At 45.5% G+C, this 14981-nt stretch overlaps 1 long non-coding RNA gene across 1 annotated transcript; it reads left to right on the top strand.

Annotated features, from left to right (window-relative positions):
- Window positions 1-173: 173 nt before the first annotated feature.
- Window positions 174-6484, top strand: LOC103887833. Its single transcript, XR_002524517.2, has 3 exons — window positions 174-729; window positions 2295-4044; window positions 4945-6484. It is a non-coding gene; the product is annotated as an uncharacterized LOC103887833 (long non-coding RNA).
- Window positions 6485-14981: the final 8497 nt, after the last annotated feature.

The following is a 14981-nucleotide window of genomic DNA, read 5'->3' as shown; positions in this document are numbered from 1 at the left end:
TTGTGGAATGTGGCCAAGTCACAAGACACATTGTTGTTTTTCTGACCTTTCCCTGACTTTCTGGATTTTCAAGATGTTTACACATAAACAAGCCCCCAACGCTCTGCTTCGTTTGCAAGAGCAGGACTTACTGGGAACGCCCTGGCCCTGCTTCGTTTGCAAGAGCAGGACTTATCGGGAACGCCCTGCTTCATTTGCGAGAGCAGGACTTATGGGGAACACCCTGTTTGCAAGCACGTAGTCCTCTACAGACTGCCCTGCTCCACCTTATCTGTTGGCTCTCCACTTGCCTCAACTGATAGCAGAGGAGAGAGAATAGGAGCATGGACGTGGAGTGGGGCTGGATCCGGAGTGATAGATGTGAGGGGCTGAGTTGATGCTTTTCTCTATTTTCATGCATGTTTGAACATTTCTATAAGAAGCAAAGTTGAGGCATATTATCATATAGATGGAGAAATAAAGACTGACCTAGGGATAACACACAAGAAGTATAGAAGTATTTTCTGGTTTGAATCAACCTTTGGATGTCTCCCTTTTTGGAGTGTAGAGGGGTGGAGCCTGGCTTCAGGGCTGTGCTGGAAGACAGAGGGTTGGCATTTCCTCAGTCTGTCTGGCTGTAGGCACGAGACTCTTTTGACACAGGAGGCAGTATCAATTTAGACCCAGAGAAATCTCAGCAATCATGCCACAAGCAGCCGCTTTTCCCCAGAGCCTTGTCTGTATGTGTAGGTATGTGTAGTTGTGTGTAACTGTGTTTAAGTGTGCATGCACACATGCATGGATTTGTGTGTGTTTGCATGCATATATGTGTTCAGGTGCCTGTGTGTGTGAACATATGAATTTATGTGTGTACACATATTTTTGTACATGTGAACACACATGTGCATACTGTGTGAGCAAAAATGTATTTACTGTGTATATAAGTGCATATGCATTTATATGTACGTAAGAAAATAATCGTTCTCCAATGCTTACAAAGAGCAAGCCCAGGGTTTGTTATGGTGTGTGGTATGTGATGGTGCTCTGTTCCATAAATACAAGCAACTAATTGTAATATTGGATGGAGGGGCTCATCTGAAAAATAGAGACAGAAGCCTTGTTTCAGCCCTGTAGATGATGGTTTATGGTTGCCATTCTTCTCTTTACATTTCATTGCCTTTGTTTTGTTTTATGTATGATTGCAGTAAAAAATTAAACAAAAAGTAAAACTCGGCCAGGCTTGCTTCTGGTATTGCCATAGCTTGCGTTAGGTGACGTTTTGCACAGTTCATGTTTCTTGAGCACCTCCTAGGTGCTGGGCCCGCACAGGGCGCTCTGAATGCTGTAGTGAACCAGCCACGTGGCATCAAGCCCGAGAGCACAGCGCTTCAAAACGGCAAACCCAAGTGTGGTAGAGACTGAGCTTGTGCTTCTTGGGGCTAGTGGCCCATTTAGAAGTCTCCTTCCATGGGGCAATCGTCCCCCATGAGGACCAGTGAGAAGGCAGTTTGTGGGGAAACCAGCCAGGTGACACAGGGATGCTCAGGGCAGGTGGCAGTGACTCAGTCTGGTGGAGCTTCAGGGCTGGTGCTTTCCCAGACACTTGCCCCAGGTGTCTGGCCATGCCTCCTGCATGTGAGCTCAGACACGGCCCACAGCTGTCTTTTCTCTGGGAGAGGAGCCCAGGCTCTCCAGCCTGGCACTCTAGGAAAGATGATTGAGTTGGCCATGGTTTGCCCGGAGGCCTTTCAGGAAAGTGAAACTGAAGGAAGGATGAACTTCTCCTTCACCTTGGAAATTCATAGTCCAGATTGCCAGCTTTCAGGAACCCCATGGGCACAGGGTGGAAGCGCGCATTCACACTGTTCCCAGCTGCAGGGAGAAATGCAAAGATAGGGAAGGAATGGCAGGGGCAGAAGGGGAAGCCGACCCAGGTTGGGCCTTTGGGCATCTGTGTCCCTCCCCGAGGTCCCTGCCCAGTCTCCCACAGGCCAGGGTCAGAGGGGTGAGCTGGGTGCATTGCTCAGGGAAGCCCACCAGGCTCAGAAGAGCAGCCTTGGGGTGGTGGAGCTGGCCTCAGAGTGCCAGCCGGGCCTTGTCTGTGGCTCCTGCAGCCCACACACTGGTTGGACACTTCCAAGCGAATAATGGAGAGGAAGGGGGAAGACGACTTCTGTCGATCCCTCATATGCTGTGCACAGCAGCTGCCGGATCCCAGGTAATTTATTGGGGTCTGAATTTGGAAATTTTTTGATGAAATGGGTAATTTTCACTGACCATTTAGCTCTGTTTCTCTTCTCCTCCCAAATCCACAGTTTCCAGGACGTGGTTGGGGCAGCCAAGGCGAGGAGCTGCTGGACCTACAGAACTGCGAGTCCCACAGTTTCCCTGTGGATTCTGAGTGACACAGCGGCCCTGGCTCGAACCGGCCCCACCGTTTCCCCGTGGATTCTGAGTGACATGGCAGCCCTGGCCTGAGCCGGCAGGACAGTCGCTGGCTGCCTGTGCTCCTGTGGACCCAGGGCCTGTCTCAAGGCCTGCCTGCTGTCAGTCAAGCATGCTGGCGGATGCGGGGCCCTTTCCCTCCACACGGTCCAATCGTGATCAAAGGAGGATGAGGATGGAGACAAGTGTCCTTCCAGTTCATTCAGAGAGCAACCTTCTGCATGATGACTTCACTAGTACATGGGATGGAAGGGAAGGGTTTCCTCTTAAGCCATTTGCAGCATTTCACCCTGTGCCTTTTCTGCATGAATCTGGAATCCCCACACTTGTAGAACATCCAACAAGCTTCCTTCCGAGTTCCTTAGACTCAGGTCTAGGAATTAGATACTTTTTATGTATTATCGATGGCATCTTATATGAGTAAACTGCATCCCTCATGCAGTCTTGCAATCCGACAGTTTCAGTCTATTAGGGTTTTGTTGCTGGAGGGGACAGCTGGCTGATTGTTTGAACCCTAGGGCAGAAAAGCACACTGAAAAGGCAGAACATTTAGCTTTCAGTAAACTCGTTACATCTTACACTTTATTTACGATGGTGGTTTACTCAGACTCTACAGTTATTTTCTTATTGATTTTGCAGAACATTCTGATGTAAAATCCCATGGATTTCACGGTGTGCTGCACAGACCCACGGCACAGTGGGTGGAAAGTCATGCAAGCGTCTCGTCTTCCTGGGTCAGCAGTATCGAATGGGTTCAGGAGTGTGTGACTCTTGTACACTTCAAAAGCCTGGAGACAAGTACTTCTCAGCTGTGCGGCAGAAGTGGGCCCTGGGTACAGAGCCAGAAGATTCCAGATTCTCTGCATCGCTGACCCAGAGCTGCCTCCATATCCCTGGCTGCTCAGAGAGGCCTGAAGGCCCCAAGAGCAGGTGCAGGGGAGCGGGTGGCTCTGGCCGTTATGTATTGAGGCAGGGCCGCTGCCTCCTGCTTCGACCTCTCTGCCTTTGAACTGGTTGTCCTGGGACAGGTGGGTGTCAGCATGGGTGTAGGGGTGTGGAAGGGGATCATGTCCTGCAGACGGACATCTAGCCAACGGGGATGCTGTGGGAGTGCGTCCTGGGGTCACTCCAGGCTATCTGGATTTTCTGAGTACAAGCATTCAAAACATTCTGGGGTTACAGCAGAGGCATGGCCTCTGACAGGCAAGGATGACATGTGGCCAGACACACCTGGAGGTTGTGGGAAGCCTGTCGCTTTAGGAACCCTGTGGCTGGGCTCAGCCTAGAGCAGGGAAGAGGTCCAGGGAAGGTCTATGGTATGCCTGGCACTAGCCCTGTGCAACCAGGCCCGTGTGGATGGTCCAGGCCACGGCCAAAGTGAGGCTTTTATCTTAGAAACATGGAGGATATTTCCATTTTTTTATGCACCATTTTCTGAATCAACCACATAATCATTGGTTCCTACAGCAGGAATTTCACCAGATTCCACATTTTATTCATTCATTGGGAAACGCTTGCTGCCTTCTCTGTGCCAAGACCTGGTCCAGGTTCTGGAGATGCAAAAACAATGAGCTGTGGTTCGTGCTCTCTGGAGGTACCTGAGCTGTAGAAGGGAAAAAGGTACACGTGCTCAGCATGGTGAGATGGTTCATCGGCGTAGCTCTACACCCAGAGATGTGGAGGCTGGTGCCAGATCTCAAGGGATGGTCCCTTCTTGGAATCAGAATTGTCTGCATAAAGTGGTGGTGGGATGAAGAAACCTGGGGTGAGGCAGCGGCCCTGGGGGCTGGATCCGGAAAGGTCCTGAGAGGCTTCTGGTCAGGACTCAAACTCCAGGAAGGGATGCTTCAATGTGAGACACTGGTGCGTCCTTGGTGAGGTAGTGATGGGGGCACCTCTGCCGTGCTCCCTCTGGGGATAATTTCCCCCAGGGGGTTTGGGCTCAGAGGCAGGGCCCCACTGCATGTTGGAAAGACAAGGTGTGGTCTTTCAGGAGATTGGTCACATAGAGTGAGGACTAGACCTGTGAGCTCACAGAGGAAAGGGCCACAGTCAGGTCCTGGCTCTGCCTCCTTGAGCAGCTGCTCGGTCTTGACCTGCCTCAGTTTCCTCATCCATGAAATGGGAATGTTGGCATTATCTGCCTTGTGGCTTTCTCACGAGGGTTAATGAGAATGTGCAGTGCCTGTCCCATCGTAAACGCTCAATGCATTGTCCCATGGTTGTTCTTAGAGTCTTCCAAACTTACTCTATGGGAAGAAATAATCATTTAACAAGCAGAAATAATCTGTGGGGACATAATTTTCATTTTTGTAAACAATTGTATCTCTTCTTTACTTGAAGTAGGTCAAAATGAGAATATGTAGTAAATTTAGCCTCCAAAGTTTAGCTAAATGTGGTAATACCTGATGATCTAACACGGGCTAATTATGCTTTGGGGTCATCTAACGGGACTGTTCAGATGCAGTCATTGATCACTGCTAAAATCCTCACAAATATTTGTGTGTGGTTATTGTTCAGTAACAGCAACCCCTTCAACTCCAAATGCAAGCTTCGAACAGGTTCAATGATGGGAGCTGCCCGAGGGACCCAGGTCATCTGGTTTACTCCCAGGAGAAAAGTCACAGCAGACACAATTCATCACTTCTTGCTGGGAAGCTGCTTCTCTCATGAGATGAAGTCGTGGCCGTCGTAACTCTTCCCTAAACTCTTCCCTATCAAACTGAGCACGCTCCCTGGCCTCTGTTAATGAACAGCGACTTCATGTCCAGGAAGTGCACTGCTTGTTGTGAGGCAGAAGATGACGTGGATCCGGGCCAGGTGTCCAGGAGGGAATTCTGACATGTGACGTCCAGGAGAGGATCTGACTCTGTGGACTCAGGGCCCAGGCCAGGCAAGTGCTGGACTCGACATTGGCCTTGGTTCTCTCCTAAGGAGTGTCTGGACAAGGGAGTGATTGACAATTTTGTGTGTGTGTGTGTGTGTGTTTGTGTGTGTGTATAAGATCGTTGACTTGCTGGTTAATATAAATGACAAATGACAAAAATAGAATCCTTTTGTGTAATTCCCTACCCTGGACACCCAAGATCCCAAAGCAGGATGCCATCATTTTCTTATCATAAACTGTGCTCCAGGCAGAGCAAAGATGGTCGTGGCCAGGACTCCTGCACTGGTGGGTCCTGCTGCCATCCTGCCCTTCTCCACTGCAGCCCCAGAAACTCCCTGTCCATCTTATGTCTAATTTCACTGGAAATCCCCCCTGGGTGGTTTGCTGGTATTTTCTGACCTGAGATTCAATCTCAGCTCTTCACTGTCCCCATCTCCTGGCAGATCTCACTGGCTGGGGTTTGAACTGGTGATGCCAGTTCAATCTCTGTAAGGACACGGTATCTGGGAGGCAGAGCAGACTGTAGTCCTGGGACATGCAGATTGGGCTGAGCCTCACTGCCTGGCTGGGCCTTGCTCTCCTGGTTAAGACAGGTGGGTTAGCGGGCCTGAATGGGGATCCTGGCAGCCTGTCCACTCTCCTTTCTCAGAACCCACTGCTCCTTCTCGCTGCCCATGTGATCTCTGACCAGGAGTTTGTTCTCTAAGTTCTGGCCTGTGGTATCCTGATGCCCTACCTGGGAGTAAGTGTGTCCTGGTGCCCCACTGGCTTGGAAGATTGAATGGGTGGTGAGATCCCACCATGTGCCCTCCTGGGGAATGTCACAGGTGCTGGGCCAGCCTGAGTCCTTGTGGGAAACAGATGCATCCTCAGTTTGTGGAATTTAAGGAGAGTTTAATAAGAGGATAATGTGAAGGTGGGCAGAGTGTGGGGAGGGCACAGTGCTTTGTGCAGGACATGGGATCGCGGGGCATGTACCATGCTGTGGATTGAAGAGAGAAGGGGGAAGAACAGCTGGTGGAAATGAGGGGCATGGGGAATCTTGCGGGAGCTGTGTCCATCACCCAAGGAAAGCACCCAGTCTGTGGGAGCCCTGCAGGCAGAGAGCAAGGATGGGTAGTGTGGATAAATACTCCCCCTTCTCTCTCCTCCCCCACTCCCTCCCTCCCATCTCCTGACAGGGCTTCCCAATGGCTGAGCCCACCTGGAAGCCAGGCAGGGAGACTGGTGAAGCCTTGCGGGTGGGCTGCTATGCAGCACCTGGTGGGGAAGGGTGACGAGTGCTTTTACAGAAACAGAAGCTGTGTGCTGCACGAGGAGGTGGAGGCAGCTGTGGCATTCTGGGCTTGCTGCAGTGTCCCTGTCCACAAGCGAGCCAGCCATTTGCTCTCACTGTCTTTGGGACACAGGTTTGAGGTGTGTTGGCCTCTCTGGCTTGTCCTAACAACTGTGTATGGGCTGCCCAAGCCTGGGAGACACGGGTGTGAGCGAAGGGGAAACCCGGAGCCTGGGACCTCACATGCTGGCCATGAGAATCCACAGACAGTGCTGGGAACCGTCTGCAATGTGTGCTTGTGGTTCATGGGATGGGAAATACCATGGCTGTGTGGTGAACACCAGCATCTCAGAGGTGGACGCAGACACAGCACATGGGAGGGCAGGCAGGAGGCGGGGGATGAGCGGGCAATTTGGAAATGGAAGATGGAAGGCAGACCGGGCACTGCTGAGAACTGCAGCCTGCTGGTTCCAGGCTGCATCCGCAGGGTGTGCCAGGGGCCGTCGACATCCGGTGTGCATCGGGAGTCTCACCCGGCTTGGTTGTTGCCTCATAGAGTTTTGCTGACACTAATTTACTGATTCATTCGCTCAGCAGCGTTGATTGCGCACTATTGTGTGATTGACACTGGTCTAGACACTGTGGGGTATGAACACTGCATAAGTCTTGATTGGTGTTTTCAAGGATATTTACATCTGACAGGGAAGATTAGAAGCATTTACTTACATATGCACAAGAAGCCAAAATAGGGGACTTTTAAACACGCACTGCAGACCTACTCTGGGGAGGGGGTTATGGGTGGTGGGAGGGGTGGTGTGTCAGCTGCTACCTGGAAGCAAGCAGGGGGGGCGGGGGGGCAGTGTCAACATTTTTCTTTCTATTTTAAAATATATTATGTAACCAAAACAGGGTGTAAAAATATACGCACTCAGTGAATTGGTTCAGTGTGACTGCCACAAAAGATTACCATGAACCTGCTGGGTTAAAACAAAAGAGATTGATTCTCTTATGGTTCTGGAGGCCACAAGTCCAAAATTGAGGTGTCAGCAGAGCCATGCTCCCTCTGGAGGCTCTAGGGGAGAAGGCTTCCCTGCCCCTTCCAGCTTCTGGGGGCTCCAGGTGTCCCTGAGCTTGTGGCCACATTGCTCCAGACTCTGCCCCCATCTTCACACGGCTCTCTCCTTGTCTCTGTGTCTTCTCCACTTCTGTCTTGTATAAGGATACTTATTTTTTATTTAGGACTCACTTGGTTAACCAAATGATCTCATCTTCACAGTCGTCATTTATTTTCATCTGCAGAGACGCTTTTTTTTTTTTCTTTCTTCAAATAAGGTCACTTTGCAGTGTAACGGGGGTTAAGATGTGGATATATCTTTAGGGGGTACCATTTCACCTGCTACATCTAGTTTTAAAATAATGGTAAAATAAAGAGCCACAGGGCCAAATCAGAATGTTCTGGAAACTTAGAAGCTTTTGGTGTAGGGTAGCCAATAGTTCCACTTTGCCCAAGACTGTGCTGGTTGTAGCATTGAAATTTCTAAACCGTAGGAAATTTTCCATTTCCAAATCTTAGGAAATTTCCCATTTCTAAACCTTAGGAAATTTCTCATTTCTTGGCAAAACCGGGCAGTTGGTCATCCTACCTCCCAGTGTTCCACCCCGATCACCTTTCCCTCTGTCTCTCTCTCCAACTCTCTATCCACCAAACACTGCCCTCAAAGTCAACTGAATCCCTTGTCCTTCCTTACGGTTGCCCCACCTCTATGTGTGTCTCTAAACAATAGACTGCTTAGTTTCTCTCTTTTTGAAGTTACACACAGGTAACTGCACAGTCTGGAATTTGTTTGCTTCTTTTGCTTGATGTGGTGATTTTGAGATTCATCCATGTCTGTGCATATGGCAAATCTATTTTCACTGCTGGAGAACATTCTCTCGTCTGAGTATACTGCACTTATTGTTGGTAGGTGGGCATTTGGGTGTATTCTGCCTGTCTTACCTGTGAATTGTACTGCTCCAGACATTCTCCTACGTATCTTCTGGTGCACTGGGCAGCCTTTTCAAGGGCCTATGCCTAGGCGCCTTTGCTTGCTGGGGTTTTGATAGGGACACATTTAACCTATTAGGTGATGTCAAACTTTCAGCAAAAAGGAAGCAGCTCTTTGCTGTCCCCCCAGTGGGGACAAGAGCCAAGAGCCTGTTGATCCATGTCATCTTCATGCTGGGGCCTTCAAGGTTTCCCACCTTCTCTAAAGGCATGCAATGCTTCAGGATCATAGTCAGTCTTGATATCTGTTCAAGGAATTGCCCTGCCCAACACTGATCACCATGGTATCCTTTTGCAGGAGTGTGTTGGGCTATTCTTGGCCATTTATTTCTCCATGTATGATTTACAATAATCTTTTCAAGTTCCACATGGAAAGCAAGTCTCCTGGGGATTTGGGTTAAATTTGCACTGCATGGTACATCAAGGTGAGGAGAAACAAGTTCTGTGGAACCTTGAGGTTTCCTGTCTAGTACTATGGTCTTTATCCCTCCTCTGGGTCTTCTTTAGCTCTTTTAAATAAAGTTTTGTAACTTTCTCTGAAAGATGCTTGTGGATATTTGGTTATGTTTATTTCTGGATACTTCATATTTATATTGCTGTCACAAGTAACATCGTGATGGTCCTAAATTATATCAACAAATTAGTCTATATTTCTCTTTTCCAGAGGTGGGGCTTAACTCCCCATCCCTTGAAAGTGAACTGGATTTATCTATTTGCTTCTGATGAAAAGATGAAAGCCGAACCGACAGTGTGTGAATCCAGGGACAAGGTTGCAAAGTGCACCATGGCTTTGGGCTCTCTCTCTCTTTTCTCCCCCTTCCCTCCTTCTCCTCTCCCTCCTCTTCCTCTTCTCTTTCTCTCTCTGATTACTTATTCTGGGGGAAGACAGATTGTAAGGACATTCATTTGTTCTTCAAGCTGTAAGAACATTCAGAGAGTTCTGAGGAGAGGCCCACGTGTTTTTGAATGTTTTTATGCACTGTCGTATTCACTTTGATAATATTCCGTAGGAGTTTGTGTCTATGTTCACAAGTGAAATTGGCCTGCAATTTTCCTTTCTGGTCCCTGTCTGCTTTTCATATTGAGATTCTGCTAGCCCCATGATATGACTTAGATGATTTTTCTGGATCTCTCTTCTAGTTCACTAATTTTTTCTTCATCTGCATTTAATCCACCAATTAATCCGATTATTGAGTTATTTTTAATTAACCTTTGTATTCTGAGATGATTGTAGGTTCATATATGGTTGGAAAAAAAGAATACAGGGAAATCACGCATATTCTTTACCCAGTTTCCCCCAGTGGTAACAGCTTGAAAGACCATAGTACAATGTTATAGCCAGGATATCGACATTGATACAGTCATTTCCATCCCACCGGATCCCTCAGGTTTCCCTTTTAGGCCCATGCCTACTTCCATCCCCAGCCTCATACCTGATCACTGGCAACCACTAATCTGTTCTCCAGTTCCATAATTTTGTCATTTTGAGAATTCTATAAATGAGATAGTATAATGCATAACCTTTTGAGATTGGCTTTCTTCCGGAGCATAATTCTCTGGAGATTCATCCAGGTTCTTCCTTGTTATCAATAGTTTATTCCTTCCTGTTGCTGAGAAGTATTCCATGGTATGAACGGATGCACCACAGCCTGCCTATCCATTCACCTGCTGAAGGACATCTGGCTTGTTTCCAGTTTGGGACTTTTACAAACAAAATTGCAGTAAACATTTGTGGATGCATTTTTGTGTGAACTTAAAATTTCAGTGGATTATTCTATACTTCTCCCTTTACTATACTTTTCTGAGATAAATGCCCAGTAATGCAATTCCTGGATCTGGAGATTTATTTATTTATTTATTTTTTTGTGGGGGGTAGTTTTTTAAAGTAGAAATTCAATTTTCTAAACACAGAGCTATGCAAATGATCTATTTCATATTGGGTGAGCTGTGGTAGTTTGTGTTTTTTGAGGAACTGGTCCATTTTGTTTAAGATTTCAAATGTATCTTGTGGAGCTTTCTTTGTTTTATTCCTTTATTATTTTTTGAAGTCTGCAAGATTTTTTGTGATATTCCTGATATTGGTAATTTGTGTCTTCTCTCGTTTCTCTTTGTCAGTCTTTTGGGAAGTTTGTCAATTTTATTGATCTCTTCAAAGAACAAACTCTTTGCTTCATTAGTTTTCTCTGTTATTTTTCTGTTTTCAATTTCGTTAATTTCTGCTCTTATCTTTAGTGTTACCTTTCTACCTTCTGCTTGCTTTCATTTATTTTGCTCTTCTTTATCACAGGGCTTGAGATGTAGGCTTAGATTACTGATTTGAGACCCTTCATCTTTTCTAATGTAAGCATCTAATACTGTGAATTTCCCTCTCTGCATGGCAGTAGCTTTGTCCTACAAATTTTGATATGTTGTATTTTCATTTTTATTCAGTTCAGCATAAATTTTTATTTTATTTGAGAATGTTCTTTTGAACCGTGAATTATTTAGAAGGGTGTCATTTCATTTCCAAGTGTTTCTATATTTTTGTGCTATTTTTCTGCTATCGATTTCTAATTTGATTCCATTGTGGTTGAAGAATACAATCTTTTAAATCTGTTGAGATCTGTTTTATGGCCCATGATGTATCCTATTACGATATATCCCATGGACACATAATAAAGATGTGTATTCTGTTGGTCTGATGGTAACAGGCCATCAGAACTCATTAACATTAGTGTCACTAAAGTTGGTATACAACCCCCCTGCTGTTAAATTTGAATGGCTTAAAAAATGTGTATCCTGCTGTTGTTTGGCAGAATGTGCTATAAATATTGTATATGTTATATTGCTTGGTGGTATTTTTAACTTTTTTGTATTATTGCTGATTTTACGTTTAATTTTTCAGTTAATTTACAGTTGAGAGAGGGGTACTGAAATTGCCAACTACAATGTAGATTGTTTATTTCTCCTGTCAGTGCTATCAATTTTTAACTCCACAAATTTTGCAGTTCTGCTGTTTGACGCATACACATTTAGGATTGCTATGTCTTCTTGGTGAATTGTTTTATTATTACATAATATTCCTTTCTATCTCTGGTAATTTTCTTTGCTCTGAAGTATTCTTGGTCTGAAATTAACACAGCCACTCCTTTCTTTTGATTGATACTTGTCTGAAATGTCTTTTCCCATCTGTTTACTTTTAGTCTGTTTATTTCATTATATTTGAAGTAAGTTTCTTTTAGACAATATATAGTTGGATCATGTTTTTAAACATACTTTGCCAATTTCTCTCTTCTAATTGGTGTATTTTGACCACTTTCATTTAATGTAAATATTGAAATGTTAGGATTTCAATGTCATTTTAATTTTTGTTTTCTGTTTGTTCTTTTTTTTCTCTGTTTGCTATTTTTTCTGTCTTCTTGTGGCTTCCATGAGAATATTTTAGAATTCTATTTTGGCTTTAACCATAGTATTTTTGGTTGTATCCCTTTGTATAGCTTTTTAAGTTGGTTTATCTAGGTATTATATAAGCTGTCACAGCCCACTTGTGTGGGCCATTTATCAGTTCGAGTAAAGTATAAGAAACCTCACCTCTCCTTTTATCCCTTTACCCTCCCTCATATATAATATACTTTTCTTAAAATTTTCTCTACATGTATTCAGAGCCACATTAGGCAGAGTTATGATTTTTGGTTTAACCCTCAAACATAACTTACAAGATTTGAGAAGAAAATAAAATATATTATATTTGCCTATGCTTTTGCATGCTGAGTGCGTTCTTCCATCGTGATGTTCCAAGTCCCCTGATTCTCTTCTTTCCTGTTTAGAAAATTTCCTTCAGTCATTCTTTTCAATAGGTCTTCTGGCAACAACATTCTCTTATTTCTGTTCTCCAAGAAGGTCTTATTTCCCCATCATTCTTGAAAAATATTTTCACTGGATAGAGAATTTTCATGACTGAACAATGTGTGACGCTTTCTTTCTTCCCTTCACAGTTGCTGCTGTGAAATCCACTGTCATTCCAATAGTTTTCCCCTGGAGGTAAGGTGCCGTTTCTCTTCTCTGCTTTCAAGATATTTCCCTTCTCATTAGTTTTTGGCAACTTGACTATAATGTGGCTTTGTATGGATTTCTTTGGATTTATCTTTTAGGGTTTGCTTAGCACTGGAAGTTTTAGGTTTATGTCTTTTGCCAAATGTGGGAAGTTTCCATCGATTGTTACTTCCAGTTCTGTTTCCACCTGCCCTTGGTGGCACCCATGCTAGGACGCCTGTTACAGCCTCGCAGGTCCCCGAGGCTCTGCTCACCTGTTTTAGTCTATTTTCTCTCTGTTGGTCAGATCAGGCAGTTTCTTTTGTTCTACTAATTCTTTCCTTTGTTCCCTCTATTCTCTTGGTAAGCCCATCCTTTGGGCTTTTAACATTTTAACCACTATATATTTTTTTCAGTTCTAAAATGTTCATTTGGTTTTTATTTACATCTTCTATTTGTTAAGACTTTTGATTTATTATATGAGACTCTATTTCAAGCACGTCCGAAACATTTTTTGATGGTTGCTTTAAAAAGTCTTTTGTCAGGTAATTCTAGCATCTCTATCACCTCAGTGTTAGGCCTGGATTGTCTTCTTTTCATTCACTTTCAGAGCTTCTTGGTTCTTGTTATCATAAACGATTTAAAAAAAATGGAATCCTGAACATTTTAGGTACTATGTTGTACGACTCTGAATCTTATTTGAAACAGGAGTCACAGCTGGCTTTCCCTGACGCCACTCTGGCAGGAAAAGGGGCTGCTGTCCTGTTATTGCCAGGTGAGGCTGGAACTCCAGGATTCCTATTTGAGCTCCATTGGCTTCTAAGGGGCTGCGCCTCATAACTGTGGGTTGGGGTGGAAGTTCCAAATCCCCACTAGGCACCCACTGATGACTGCTTAGTTCGGGTGTGGAGTGTGGGAGTTCCTCATTACTTCTCCCCATGTGGCCCCAGAGGAGGAGGGCCAGCCTTGTTTCCACTGGATGCTGGTAAGATTCCTGACTTCCTACTAGGCGTCCTCTGACACCACCCTAGCAAGGAGCAGGATGGGGTGGGGAAGGACTTTCTCATTCCTGGATCCCTCGGGCTTGCCAAATCCCAAATAGCAAGAAGGGGAGGGGAGGGTGTCTTGTTCCTGCTGGGTGGGGTGAAGGTTGAGGCTCCCCTTATGGGCTCCATGGATATCCTAAAGGGGTCTTTCTTCTGCCTCTGGATATAAATGTCCCAGCTCCCTATGAGGTCTTCTCTGACATCATCTTGCAGTGGGGAGGTTGAGGCACCTCCATCAAACCATGTGAAAGTGGAAGTCCAGGCTCCCCACTTGGCCTTGGCTAGTATCAGTGGCCGGGGTGGTGGGTAGGGGAGGGGTGACACAGATTTTTTTCTGTGATAGCTAGAATGGAGCTCCTAAAAGTTTTCTGTCTTTCCAGGCTGCCTCTGTCCTGATCCACTGCCTGCAGGGAGCAAACTTTAGTTGGGGCTTTCTTTGTCTGCACCTGTGGGTATTTCCAGATTGCTGGCTGCTTCCACCTGAAGTCTGAGATATGTAAAGTGAAAGAAAGCCCTGAGAACTCACCACTCTGTTGTTCTTCAGGTCCCAGGGTCCCTCATCCGTCTGTCTTTTCTTTACCCTTCAGGAACTCTGTGTGTTTCCAAGAACAACGTCCAGCGTCTGTAGTTACACTCAGCAGGTGGAATGATGCCTCCGTTCCAACTTCCTGGACCTGGAGATCACTGAGCTTTTTATTTTAATCATCATATTTTTCATCTTTAGAAATTCTTTTTTAAAAATCATTTGTGCTCCTTGTTTACAGCTTTCTTCTTTTATTTCTTTAAAATATCAATCATAATAAACGTTTGCATGTCTGCTTCTGTTGCTTTGCACTCACGCGATTTATTTTCTTACTTAGGAGACAGGTTGCTCTTTTCCCTCAACGCTACCCATGAACTTCTTTGAGAGGTGGGTTGAGGTTTATTTCCTCCAGAGGCTGCACACTTACTTCTTCCTATTGTCCGGGGCATTTCCACGAGGCACCGAAGTAATTAAAATTTCCTGTTTGAAGTTTTTTGATCTATTCTACAGTGAATTCAGACAGCAGACCTGGAAGAGGACAGTCTTGTGGTTTTCTGGGAAAGTTTTTCTCCTTCCCCCATGTGAGAGTTGAGACAAGCACATTTATTTGTTTTCTGCGCGGCAAGGGTTATTGCTTGCTGTATGTAAAGGTGGACACAGCCCTCTGAGTTCTAGCTTAATATGGAAACCTCCCTTGGGATTACCCAGTGGTCCTTGGGTTTTGTCTGCTGCCCCCATGTGTGTCCCCTGCAGCCAGCAAAGGAGAAACT

Source organism: Papio anubis, chromosome 11, assembly GCF_008728515.1.
Source record: "Papio anubis isolate 15944 chromosome 11, Panubis1.0, whole genome shotgun sequence".
Taxonomy (NCBI): Eukaryota; Metazoa; Chordata; class Mammalia; order Primates; family Cercopithecidae; genus Papio; species Papio anubis.
This window is presented reverse-complemented; position numbering and strand designations above follow the sequence as displayed.